This window comes from Carassius gibelio, chromosome A20 (assembly GCF_023724105.1).
Source record: "Carassius gibelio isolate Cgi1373 ecotype wild population from Czech Republic chromosome A20, carGib1.2-hapl.c, whole genome shotgun sequence".
NCBI classification, from domain to species: domain Eukaryota; kingdom Metazoa; phylum Chordata; class Actinopteri; order Cypriniformes; family Cyprinidae; genus Carassius; species Carassius gibelio.
This window is the reverse complement of record NC_068390.1, coordinates 19,004,390-19,018,410: the sequence shown is the minus strand read 5'-3', so window position 1 is coordinate 19,018,410 and position 14,021 is coordinate 19,004,390. Positions and strand designations below refer to the sequence as shown.

Sequence of the window (14,021 nt, the reverse complement as noted above, 5' to 3'; positions counted from 1 at the left end):
GATAGTCACAGCTTTAGACAAAATTATAACATCAAGTAAAATATTGTGGTAGTTTTTTAAGGTGTATATGTTATTGTTTAACAGACATGATTACATATCAAGCAAGTGATAGAATTGAATGACCTGCCCACATCATTATCAGATGTATTATCTATTTAATATTGCTCCAAAATCATGATTTTGTATACTAGAGAAATAGTGTGATAATTACTGCATTTATCCAATGACAGCTCCTGGGGTTTAATTGCTCTAATTGTTTGATTTAAGATTGGGCCTTCTTGACATTTTGGTAATGAGAACATTTTCTATTGTTCATTTTTGATTGTTAATGTCTAATGACTAAATTGCATGTTTATATCAAATAAGGAGCTATTACTTAAGCCTCAGTGATCATGCTTTTTTCGTTTTGTCAGTCATTTTGAGCTGTTGTCCCTACAAAACAAATGCACAGCTAAATTTTTATGCAATGTCTTTGGTCAGGACATTTTCTGTTGGGTTATTAGGTGTCCAAGGACTTGCTTCTGTATTCCTCATTTTTACACATACAGTTAAAAATGGAGCTCTTTTCTAGTAGTAAACGTAAAATATTTAATCTGTGGAAGATTCACAGCTGAAGACTGACTGGGCCCCTTATTTCTGATTCTGTTTGATTATTTCTGGGTTTGCTTGTCATGTGACATTTTAGTGAGCACTGTGCCATAATCCTTCAACCTTAGGCCTTTAGTGAAAGTCCACACCAGTAGTGTAGCCAGACTTTTTTTTTTTTTTTTTGACAAACAGCAAAGCCAAAAAGTTCACAATCGGGGAACTTGGAAGTACGTTCACTCATACACATACTCTTCTGTTCTCCTTTAGACGTGTGTATCTGTATGTATGTCTGTATTTTTTTTTTTTATTGTGGAGAGACACTCCAAGGCTCCTTTCATCTTTTGTCAGAGATAAACTCAGAATTTTTCCCAGCAAGCACTTTTGCTTTTGGCATTGTATCAACACCGAAAACACCAGCCAATCTAGTAGAAAGGTCTGTTACTCTCTGTCTCTATGTTTAAGTGGGATGTCCATAATTGTAACACAAGTATTTTTAAGTTTAGTTAGTTAAAACTAAGAATTTACCTGTATGTAAATTGCAAAATGTTTATAAGTGAAGAGGCTGACACTCCAGTCTTCATATGCACATATCATAAGCAGCAGTATCACCTGCTGTAACATTCATTTCTATGGTAATGATGAATCTACACACAGCAGGTGTGTGTGTGTGTGTCTGTCTGTGTGTATGTGTGTGTGTGTGTGTGTGTGTGTGTGTGTGTGTGTGTGTGTGTGTGTTTCAGAAAGAGAGAGAAAAAAAGTGCTGTGATATATTGATGTAAATCATATATTGTCAAAAACATTAAATGACAGAATTGTGTGAACCCGCATCTCTGTGTATTTGTGTGACTGGTTACTTTAGCACTTTGCTATCTTTAGGATTCTTTCATCAGTAAATAACTGCATTTATTAGAAACAGAAATCTTTTGTAAATCAATGTCTTTGTTCTAAATAAGATGGCATGGTAGGTAGCTTTTCTGCAGTTTATGGACCCCAAGTGTCTAATTTGCAAGTCATGGTTCATTTCATGGGAGCTTGAGCAACGTTCCGTGATTTAATATGAGATGGAGTCGGCTCTGATTTCTCAATGTAAGCTCAGTCGTGCATGTGCTAATGAATGTGTAAGCCTTTGACAGAATCAGAAACAGATTGTGAGATGACCGTAATATTTTAAATTCACCTTTTCATGTCATCCTACACATCTAGATGTCTATATATATATATATATGAGTTTCATAGGTCAGCAGCACTACACAAGGCAGTGGGATTCAAGAAGACATACTCTTTAGATGACACTTCACTCTGGTCTGGATCATACATTTTTCCAAATAAATCCTTGGGGGGACTGAATGAGACATGCATGTCAGAAGAAGGTCTGTGATGTGTATATGTGTATCAGATTAAAGCATAAAAGACAAACATTATTTGCATAATGATTGTGTTTTCCAGCATGATTTGAGAATGATCCAAAATGCACCTTAAGCTTGAATGGAATGGAATGAATAAAATCTGATATGAGTGAAATCTAAAAATAGTGCATGAATCTGAAATATTTCCACAGATATTTAATATCGGGGGGGGGGGGGGGGGGGGTGGACAAAGGCCTTCTGTAGCGAATTGATGCATTATGGTATGAAAAATACTCAAAACTTAATAATAACTTTAATATAGCTTGCGCTTACAGCTGTAAACGAAGCAGTTCCGGGGAAATGATGTAGGAGGTCACTTTCGTAAAATAAATGCATCGCTTTGCTACAGAAGGCCTTTGTTCATCCCCTGATCAAAGACAATTTTTTAAATAACTCTACTGGATTTGTATGAAAGAAATAACTCATACACACCTAGAATGACTTCAAGGTGAGTAATTTATGGGCTAATTTTAATTTTGGGTGAACTATATATATGATTATTTATTTATTTTTTTATGCAAGTTAATAGTTTGCGTTCGTATCAATTTTGTAGTTATTTAGCATTGTGAGAATGCAATGATGCATGTAGGAAACCACACAGAGATGTACACTGTGCAGAAATGAAGCAGAGCAAGTGGTTTAGCATGCTGCGCGCACACAGTTTTTGTTTTGAAAAAATTCACAGACTGTGGAAGTCTAAGCTATAGGACAAGCCAAGTGTGAGCTATAGGACCACAACTTTATCCAGCCTGACTGCAAAATGACTGAATAATGCATGTGTGTCCAGTAGAGTAGAACCATCTCTCCCCTCTCTCTCTCTCTCTCTCTCTCTCTATCTCTCCTTGAGTTAGTCTTATTTTTTCCTATTCATCTACCTCGTTTTCCTCAGTACAGTATGTATATACTAAAGAAAAATTTTATTTATATATATATAATTAATTAAAATTAATAATCCTGTGTATAGTGTATATTAATATATACTGTGTATAGTGTATATAAAGTGATGTTGTTTTCTTATTTTTTTCAAATTTGAAGCTTTGTTGCATCTTCTCTTGTTCTTGAGAGCATTTCCTCTTTCTCTAAGCTTCCAGCTGTAGAACCCATCTATTTAATCCTGTTAGATAGACCGGGCTTAAAGCTGAGGATGTCTTGAGGATCTTGTGCGGGAAGGCATTTTTTCACAACTGGAAAGGGACCAGTAGCTGTTTGTCATCCAGCGGTACTGAGAGAGCAAAGAAAACAATCACAAAGGCGAGATAAACTTGTGATTCTATAACATTTCCCAACACTTTCGAGGAAATTGCCAAAAAGAGAGAGAGGGAGTGACACAGCCTTAGGCAAAATGCTGGTTAGAGATTATGTTTGATTTTTGCAGTTTCCAGGTTAAAACAAAAGGAACTCCATTTACCTTGCACTTTTGTAACAGGCAACCAATACTATCATATTGTTATATAATAATGTTAATATAAGCATCATGTTTTTTTAAAGCCAGTATCACATCAGTTAAATTTTTATTGTTTTATTTAATTTAATTTAGTACTGTATGAATGTGCATTACAGAGAGAGCAAACAAGAAAGTTTAAGCAATATATACAGTAGAGAGATGTAGAGACTACATTGACCCTCCTGAAGCCAAACATTGTTCATGCATTTAAATAGGATTATTATTAAAATGGCGGATGATCAGTGTATGTTTTATACTAAGCAGCAAGTGAATCTGGGCCAGTGTTGGTAAGAAAGTGTTAAATGTGGCAGACCGGTTTGGGTGAAACTTCTTTTCAAACCTGAGGATTCCATCAAACGGTTTACTTAAGAATGATCATTTGTTATAAATCAAGTTATGACAGCTTGCATCATTGTTTCACGTCCAGAAAGGTAATCACACTGTTCGCAGATGATGAATACATTAATAAGAACTATTTACTGTTAAATATAAGTCCACATCTACTTTCAAATGCCATTAGCTTAAGATAAGTAATGAACATAGATGATTAAATGCGCCATAGGGTAAATAACACTTTGAATGTGTTCAATAGCAAACCATCATTTGCATTTGTTCAGAGAGGACTCACTCATTTAAAGGCTCACTTGTTGCATCTGAAGTATAATATGGAGCGCTTGTTGAAGTATACTGTATATATAAGTACATTGATGGAATTGAAGGATTGAAGAGCTTCTGTTTGGCAAGAGAGAGGACAGAAGAAAATAATATGCAGTGTTTGTGATAATGGGAGCTGTGAGAAAAGCATAGTGGGTAATTTAAATATCAATCAGTGCCTCAGTGTTGGTCGTGTTGAATGGACACACATATGCATGCACACCAATACTATAATTACAGCCCCAACACAAGACTATTGTTACTGCAAATTCTGTGTTTGATGTTTGGGATGTTTAATGTGATATCTCAGCCTGAATTTCATTCTGCTACTCCAAAGAATAATGCCTACCAAGTTTTTTGATGACAATGCTTTGTTGTTTTTTGTAAATATCATAAATTTGCTTGGTGGTCACATATTTAAAGGTAAAAATGCATCAAATGTATTTGATGTTTCATGCGCCATTTAACATAATTCACCATTTTAAAATCCTTTCTTTAAAAAAAATTGAGCATAAAATCAGTTTAAGGCTGGAATGCACTCGTATACACTCTTCAGGCTATGAATATATCCAGTTGGAGGATATCGGACATGTTTGATATTTTGCCGTGTGTGAATGTATTTTATGTGTATTGTTTGTGTGTCTTTGTACAAATGTCTGAAAACCATAAAGGAAGCAATAAGAAAAATATGGACTGATTTGTTGTTGTGGAATATTTTGTGTAGAGCCTTGACCTTCAAATGAAAGCATTGTGTCCACATTATGACATGCTTTCCTACAGTCAGATTATTACAGGCCAGGGTGCAGCGTTTAAAATAATCACTCAGGCAGACATGAAACAAACATAATGTAGTCAGCAGGGAGCCAGTGACTTCTGTCTGCCTCTCTAAATCAAGATTAATGGGCTTGTGAATGCTACATTAATAGCCTGTCACTTGAGGATAAATCTACAAGAGCATGATGTTTATCCCGGTTTTACTTAATTTCCTCATTACAGGTGTTTGTGTTGTAATAAAGATGGGTTAGAGCAGGATGCAGTTTGAAAAAGCCAGATTTCACCTGAAAAAAAAATGACTCCTTGTTATTGTCCTCTTGGATTATTGATAATCTATTTTCCTGTTTGACACTGTAAATAAAGCTGCTTTGACAGAAACAATATTTTATGAAGTGCTATATAAAGAAAAGAAAAGAAAAGAAAAAAGAAAGTAATACATGTATTCTTGTGATGGTAAAGCTGAATTTTCAGTCCAGTTCAGTGTCGCTGTTTGTGGAGACTTTTTTATTCAAACTTTTTTTTTTTTTTGAGTAAAAAGTTCAATGGAACAGCATTTTTTGTTTGTGTTTAACATTATAATTGTGTCTTAACTGACACTTTACATTAATTAAATGCATCCTTGCTAAATAACAGTATTAATTGATTTAAAAAAAACAATAGTAATAAATAAATATGTATATAAATAAAATACTGTGATAACGTTCTTAGATCGGGAACAAGGAGGCGGAAACTGGCAAACATTCAAACTTAATTTACTAATAAAATAAACAAACACAAAATAGCGCAACAGCCCCTTACAGATGACTGCCGTGCTAAACCAGAACCAAAACACAAAATAAAGTCCAGACCTGGTCCTCTCTCCAACACTGTCATCACTCCTCCTCTTATCCTTCCGGAGCTCCTCCGCAGGACTCGAGACCAGTGAGTGGCGCAGGTGTCGTGCATTATCATCAACTCCACTGCCTTCGCTCCGTTCCCACGGATCTTGGCCCCGCCCCACTCATCACAAATACAAAAAAAAAAAGTATATAAATAAAATACAAAATACCAACAACAAAAAAATTACTTGCTGAAACCAAACGTTTGAAAAGTAGTGTACTGGTTTTGTGTGATATCTATTATATTTTGTACTTCTTTTGAAGATGCATTCATAGGCTTGGATAACACATTTTTAATGCATCGTGTTCTGATATGCATTTGACCTTAGTAAGCTGGAATGATGACTAGAAGATAGTGGTTCACTGGATTTCAGTATGGCCAGAAAAACAAGGTGTGTGTTTCCACAGGGGCTTATTAAGTGAGAAAAACAGTAGCTCTGACATACACAAACAAATAAACTGTTTCCATGATTAGGGAAATGATTTTGTTTGTGTATGTTTATGAAGAGAAATAGATAAACTCTCGTGAAAGTTGTGTTTTTTTGATACAGCATACAGTCACTTACGGTGTCACTTTTATAACTTAAACCCATATTTTGTGTGGAAAACTGAAGAAAATACATTCTCTGTGCATATCTGAATCCACTGCTTTTCCTGGGTAACTATAATAAGGCCACATGATGGGAAATATCTTTGTACATTATGAATTGCTGACACAAAGCATTGTGTGAGTCGTAGACTACACGTGATTTAAATGAAGTGCTTCTGAAATACAGTCTCATTTCACTGTCAGTCAGCCTAATGGTTTTACCACTCAGAGGGCTGTCGTTTTTTGGGCCACTGAGTTGCTTGAGGCTTTATTATAAAACATTTTCAAAATGAATTTTCATTAATTAGTAGAGAAACCCAACATGAACAAAGCCTCATGCTTTTATGCGGTGAGGGGGAACATGATAATTCTATATTGGTATTGTTTTCTTTTTTATTTTCTTAACCTAAGGCTTACCTTTCCATTCATTTTTTTTCACCCTGAAAGAGGCTTTAGCCCTGTCTCGTTTTAATGTCATGTCATCCATCATCATGCTGACTAGTGTGTGTGTGTGTGTGTGTGTGTGTGTGTGTGTGTGTGTGTGTGCGCACGCACCAGAGTCCAGTCTTTCAGGCCAGTTTATCCCTCCATCTGTAATTAAAATCACTCATGGAGAACAGCACCACCTCTGAACAACGGCATCCATACAGTATTTTATTACACGCACACACACAACACCTACAATTACAGGCTGAGCTACTCTTCACACACACTTACACACACACACACACACTCTTTTGATGGAATTTATTTTATCATCCAACTCGAAATTGGGTTTTGACAAAACTGTCACTTTCAAGGACCTAGATAAGATTGACGAGTGTGTGTGTGTGTGTATGTGTGTGTTTGCTCATACTGTAGCTCTGATTTCTTTAAGGTGGAGTTATAAAATCTGTAATCACTTTTAATTCTTATTCTCTTTCCGTTTTTTTAAGATTTTAGACCTTTTACTTCTTTTTTTTATGTTTTTATTAAAAGGTCACTGAGTTTATTGTAAGAAAGCGATATACAGTTTTGAAACCCCGTTCCCAGGCAATGTTTATTATGTTTTTGAAAGATGTTATGCTCACCAAGGCTGAATTTATATGATTAAAAATACAGTAAAACAGTAACATTGCACAAATATTTTTAGAATTAAAATAACTGCTATCTATTTGAATATATTTTAAAATGTAATTTATTCCTGTAATGGCAAAGCTGAATTTTCAGCAGCCTTTACTCCAGACTTCAGTCTCATGTACTCCTTCAGAAATCATTATATGCTGATTAGGTGCCCAAGAAATGGTTCTTATCATTAAGGTTCAAAAGAACAGGATTTATTTGAAATAGGAATCTTTATCATAATGTCTTTACTGCCATTTTTTTGTATCAATTTAATGCATTCTAGCTGAATAAAAGTATTAATTTCTTTATAAAAAAAATAATAAAAACTTTGTGATCCCAGACTTTGGAACTATATTTTAACCCTCAGACTATATTTTAATATAAAAAATGCACTTCAGCTTCAAAATGATAGGTTCCAGTTTCACATTTATTATTTTTTACAACGGTCACAAACTCCTGCTTATAGACTATGTCTTCTGGACATATTTAGCATAATAAAAGACTGTGCTATGGTTTAAGGTGATCTTATTCTCGCATTCTAAAGTATATTGGCCAGTTAATACAGTTGGGGTTCAGCCAGACACTTTAAGTTTAACTAATATCTTCTCTCTCTTCCTCCGGCTGCCTCCAGTCTGACTGATAGACCATTCACACTCATCCTCAAGAGAGTCTCTCTCGCTCACGCTTCTCTAAAGCATCGCTCACTTCATTCCAGTCTTTTATTCTTCCCTTGACTCTCACCTTTTACCTCACAATTCTTCCTATATCCATCGTCTCATCACTCTAGAGATCTCCCCTGTCGGCCTGCTTTTGGTAATCACAGAGAGGTAAAGACAGATGGCAATACTTCTTCTGCAGTCTCTCTCACTTTGTCTCTAATGCTGTCTGAGATCAAAGAGTCTGAAGCATTCAGTTCAACCCCACAGAGTTCATCTCATGGGTAGCTGACACAGTACAAGGTCATTTAACATTTACAAGCATTATATTTTATGTACTCTTAAGGCTTTTTTACTTTACAATAATTTTTTTTTTTTAATAAAAAAAAAAAAAAACTTTTTGATACTACTATGAATTTTCAAATAGTATCAAAAAGTACTATTTTAAAAGTATTAGTATTCTGTTTTTTTTTATTTCTTTGTTTTTGTCCAAGGATTGTTCTCCCAAAAATACAAATTCTGTTTTAGCAAACCTGTATGACTGTTTATTTTTATTTTGAAGATATTTTGAGAAATGTCTCAGTGTCCTTTTTATCCACACAGTGAAAGTCAGCGGTAACCAAAGCTGTTTGGTTCTTCATTCTTCATTTGCATTCTTCAAATATTTTTTTCTCTTCTGTTCCACAAAACAACATCATAAGGGTGAATAAATTATGACAAAAGTGTCATTTTTCGGTAAACTGTCACTTTAAAAACTGTGTGCCTAAATTACAAAAGACATTGTACAACATTGTACCGAAAATCTTTGTTAGTCCAATACCGTGTTCCTTAGAAACGTGCATTGTACATCAAACTGATCTTCTGATTGTCTGTGACTGTCACTTTCACACAGCAGTTTTGTGTGATCAAACAAATTGCTCTTCACTGGATGCTCGTCACGTCATGCCTAAAAAGGTTACATTGTAAGGATGGCTGAAATATCAGCAGTAGGAAATTGATTTGTAATTGATTGAATTTGCTAAATAATTTATTTTGTTTATCACTATTTATGTGAATTTGGTACACCATGACCGATGATCTCTGTCCCCAGCATGCATATGTTTGTTGTAATGTATTCTCTTTATAATATATGACAGTGCAGTCAGAAGCAGCTTTAGGAAATATCTTGAGTACTGGTTTGACATTATGATCAGAGTGATATTAGGATTAGGATGCATGTGTTGAGTTATTTATGTCGCGTAGTGATTTTCATAATACTCTGCTGCCACCTAGTGCTACATCTCTCTCTCTTTCTTTCCATCTTTCAGTCATCTGCACCTCTCCTGCTGTCAGGCACAAAAGCCAATCAGTGCTTGTCATTGAAGAGCGACAGTAGGAGTGGAGAGGACTGTGTTGGTTCAGTCAGGGCACTCACACACACATACATTAACATCAGTGTTTACATATCCCTCACATAGACACTTAGTCCACACTGGAGAATGAACACAATTACCACACACACACTGTTTGTCAGACCTAACCTAGTCACAGTCTTCCGATAAAACACACACAGACACACACACACACAAACAAAAATGAGGACTGGAAGCATAACTTCAACATGTATATGTGTGCAACCGTAGCAATAGTTTGAAGACAGCTTTGAGAACAGCCTTATGTAATTTTCATATATAAGATTTTTTTATTTTTTCAAGTTTGTAGGGTTAAACTATATAGAATTATTTTTTTTGTGCCTGCATGTGCACTAGAATATCCACCATTTCTATTGGTCATATAGTATTACATGTCATTGTATGATCTGTATTCATGTTCTTATATATCTAATCAATGTTATTTAGCACCTTGACAGATTTTTTGTTTGGATTGATTTGATTGGGCTACCTTATTGTGACCCATCGCGTTGTATGTCGTCCAACTTCTAGTTCAACAGCACTAAAAATCAGGTTAGATGCTAATGTCAGTATTGTTTCGTGCTGTTTTTGTTGGAGGTATTTGGATCTGTAGACATAGAGGAGCCAGGATTGACTGGAGTGCATCTTAATACCAGACTGGAACAGGGGTTTAAATCTAAACTAGAGCACACAAATGCTATTATTACCCATAATTCATGGGATGACTCTCAGCATTCCTTGAAAAAGCAAGTTTTTCTCTTGGCTCCATTACTCAAAACCACTGTTCTCTTTCCCTGCAATTACACAAAACATTGACTTTTTTCTTGCTGTTTCACTGGAGCTTCTTCAGATCATCCGGGAGAAGCAAACGTACTTAAGTCAAAAGCAGAGAAGATGTGACTGAAGTACTTTTCATTTTCTCTCACCTTATTCATTTAATGTTGTTTCCTAAATGGCAGTTTCCTAAATAGACAGCTATTTTCTCATATTATCTGAAATTCTTGAAATACCTGCCAATGAGCCAATCAGCTGGCTGATCTCTTTGACCCTCAACAAGATATATTGTTGGTATTTGGGGGAAACTTGGCAGATCATAGTGTGTGGCCAGAGCGAAGGGAAAATAAATAAAATGCAGCAAGGAAAGATTTGTGAGTGCAACTTATATAACAATATATATATATATAATTATTACTACTATTATTAATTTATTTTTATTTTTTTTTTGCTATTTGGTGTGTGTGCATTCCCAAATCTGTACAAGACCGGTTCACATAAATGGCTCAGGCCCCTTCTTCTATGCCATTTTTATACTCATTAACACATCCTTCAAGATAACATTGTATGTCTAGTTGTTCAGAAAAGTACTACTAATTATGAAGAGTGAATTAGCTTGATTTTCCCTTTTTAATGTTGTATTATTTATTTCCCTCTTTCACTCCTTTTTATTGAATAAACTGTACTCTGACTCACTCCAGCAACTGCTGGTTTTCCTGCATGAAATAACGTACTTTCCTTCACTCTTCCTCTTCTCTGTATGTGGTTCATGTATACATGAGAGTTCTTCAGTGGGAAAGAGAAAGAAAGATGTGTGTGTGTGTGTGTGTGTTTGCCTTTGGGCTGTGTTCTAAAGTTTGAGGGAGGATGCTGGCAGTGGTTAACAGTAACAGGAAACGCCAGTCATCCCACTGGAGCCAATCAGCACAGAGCCCAACTGAACCCATTTACTCTCCACTACAGCCAGAGATGTTTCGCTGCTTCACTCTCTCCATTGGGACCACAGCAGTGGTCTATATGGATGGATGTGTGTGTGTGTACATATTTATTATCACTTTAAGATTCATTGCGACTGAGAATTGTGTTGTGTATAGAACATGTTAATGTTTATAATCTGAGGAGATGATTCTGTGGGGTTCATGTATAGTTATCCAGATTTCAGCTCCCCTCTCCTTCCATGCATTGTTCTAATTCCCCACCGTCCTGAGAGAGAGAGAGAGAGAGCGCAGGCGTGGAAGAAGCTGTACTGAGGGAGGAGGGAACTTGGAAAAGAGGAGGGAGGTTTAGAGAGAGCAATAGATCAGAAAAAGAAATAAAGAAAGACAAAGAAAGAAGGGGGGAGACCTGTCTATTCTGAGTGACATTAAAGCACCGATCTCTATTACAGCGGTGAGTCCTTCTTAAACTCCAGTGGAAACTTTTACAGCCTGTAATTGTGTTGAATATTAATGTTTGGATGTTCTCAAGAGATTCACTCAAAGTAGAGTTGTAGCACTCTGGCGAATATAATAATAGGCTGCTAACATACATAGTTTGGGAAATGATAAAGAGAGTTTTGCTCTCGTATGTCATGCAGTGTTTCAGTGTGTTAGCATTTTGTCTAAGTGGACATTGTATTGAGTGCAGTACAAAATGATGTTGTTTAGTGATGTAGTGATCTCTTTCTGCCATTAGCCTGTGGCTGCTCTTTTAAACAGTATCTGTGCCATGTTGTCAACTACCACAAAACATTTCAATGTATATTCTCATTCTTCAGTTGAAAAAAAACAAAACAAATAAACAATAAAAAGAAATGCTGACAGTTACATGTTACATGTACAGTGGAAGTCTATAGGGCACAATATATATATATATATTTCATAACATATATTGTAATAATATTTGACAATATTACAGTATTTGCAGTATTTTTGATCAAATAAATGCAGCCTTGGTGACCTTTATAGATATTTATTTAAAAACATAAAAAAATCTTCCCAATCCCAAACTGTTGAACAGTACTATATGAATAAAAGGCTTCTTGTTATTGTTTATTGATATTTATTGCAAGTTAATCAGGAATTGACGATTTTGTTGTCATTGGATGGAGGTTTTATGTGTTTTTTGTGCTTAAGTTAAATTGGCTATCGACTATAGAAGTAAGCAGCCTACAAATGTGGATTTGATTTGCACTGTTAACACCCAGCAACATCTCTAGCAGAAGCAAAAACACAATAACGGACACAATGAAGTTGTGAGACACCCACTTGTGTATGTATATCCATACACGATAACCCAGCAGTTTGTATTCAAACAGGAAAGGAAGTTAGACAATGAGTTCTGTTTGTGCTGTGACGACAGCTTTTGCTCTGACAATGAAATTTCACTAACAAGCATTCAGACACACATGTATACACATATACAAAGCCCCTTGTGTTTGACTTCCTGTCTGGAAGACGCCCAACAGCATCTGGATCAATTCAGGATGAAAATAGAAAGCAGAGACTTAAGGAGGGAGAGAGGAATCAAATAGTTTGCAAAAGAATTAGACACACTCCACAAACTACAAGCTGAGAGAAAGAGAAAATGACAGTGATTTGCCTCAACCGCTGGTAGTTTCATCAGTGGAATAGCCATAACTGGCATCCCGTCCTGATCGGAGCTGTGTTGCCATGACAATTGTAGCTGGTACCTGCTCGCCGGCTGTTCCCTGCTATGATCCATTGGAAAGGCTCCTCTTTTGAATATTTTGGGATTCATTGTTCTGTATGCAGGGACATATGCACATGGCGCATCTGTGTTTGTATTACTGATTAGCTGTATCTGTGTCTTCAGAACTATTATAATATACATAGACAGCCTGTTCTCTGCCATCTGCATGAATGTTTATTAGTGGGCTTTGCTTAAACAAGCATCACTATTATTATTTCCTATACTTACGGTTAGGGATTTGGACAAACCTCTAATCCTAAGCATTGCGATTTAGTGCGGAACTCGTCCCACAATGTTTCTGACATAAAAGAAACCTCAAATATTGTAGCTTGTTGAGGAGAGGTGTGCCATTACTTTTCTAAATCAATTGACTTACAATTTTCTCCACAATAGCTCCACCAAAAAACTTTAAAGTAGGGACCTGAGCCCTGTATAGACCCAAAAATATTTTGGGGCAGCACTCTGCACTCTTCTTGGGCAAGAAACCACATAGCAACTACTCAGAACACCCTAGCAACCTGCTAACAGCCATTCTTGCTGACTCTTGCATGGATGCCTGTTTAATTTTCCAACATTGCTGTAGTTATTTTCATAGCTTTAGTCAGAAATTATACATTGTAGATATTGGGTTTTAACCCAAACATCAGCTTGATGATGTAATTTCCAATAATACAGGAGTGTGTCGCAGACAGCGTATAATCAAGTCTCCCATCCTCCTCTGCTGTAGACAGAACTTATTTTAGGGATGGTATTTTTGGGTGAAGTGTGTGTGTGTTTATGTATCTACTTGAGCTTATTTTGGGCGAGTTTTACCCAAAAGTGAGCTTAGCCTGACAAAATTTCCCAAAACCTCTTCATTGTCTTCATTGGTGAAAACAAATTTTTTTTGTTTTTCGGCAAATTATACTTCTATTCAGCAAAGATGCATTAAATTGATCAAATGTGACAGTACATACATTTATAAACAATTTCTGTTTCTGTTAATAAAGCATCACGGTTTCCACCAAATATTAAGCAGCACAAATGTTTTCAAATAATAATTTGAGCATCAAATCAGCAAAACTTCTGAAGG

General features: G+C 35.8%; 1 protein-coding gene across 9 annotated transcripts in view; it reads left to right on the top strand.

The window, feature by feature from the left end:
• LOC127938034 (SAM and SH3 domain-containing protein 1-like) overlaps window positions 1-14,021 on the top strand; it is a 184,820-nt gene that overhangs the window by 109,588 nt on the left and 61,211 nt on the right. The window contains exon 1 of one of the 9 annotated variants that reach the window (XM_052534408.1): window positions 11,523-11,647. The exons of the other annotated variants lie outside the window; for them this stretch is intronic. The gene's annotated coding sequence lies outside the window, so the exon portion shown is untranslated. Of the gene's footprint in view, window positions 1-11,522; window positions 11,648-14,021 lie in introns of those variants that run through there. 9 annotated transcript variants of the gene reach the window in all.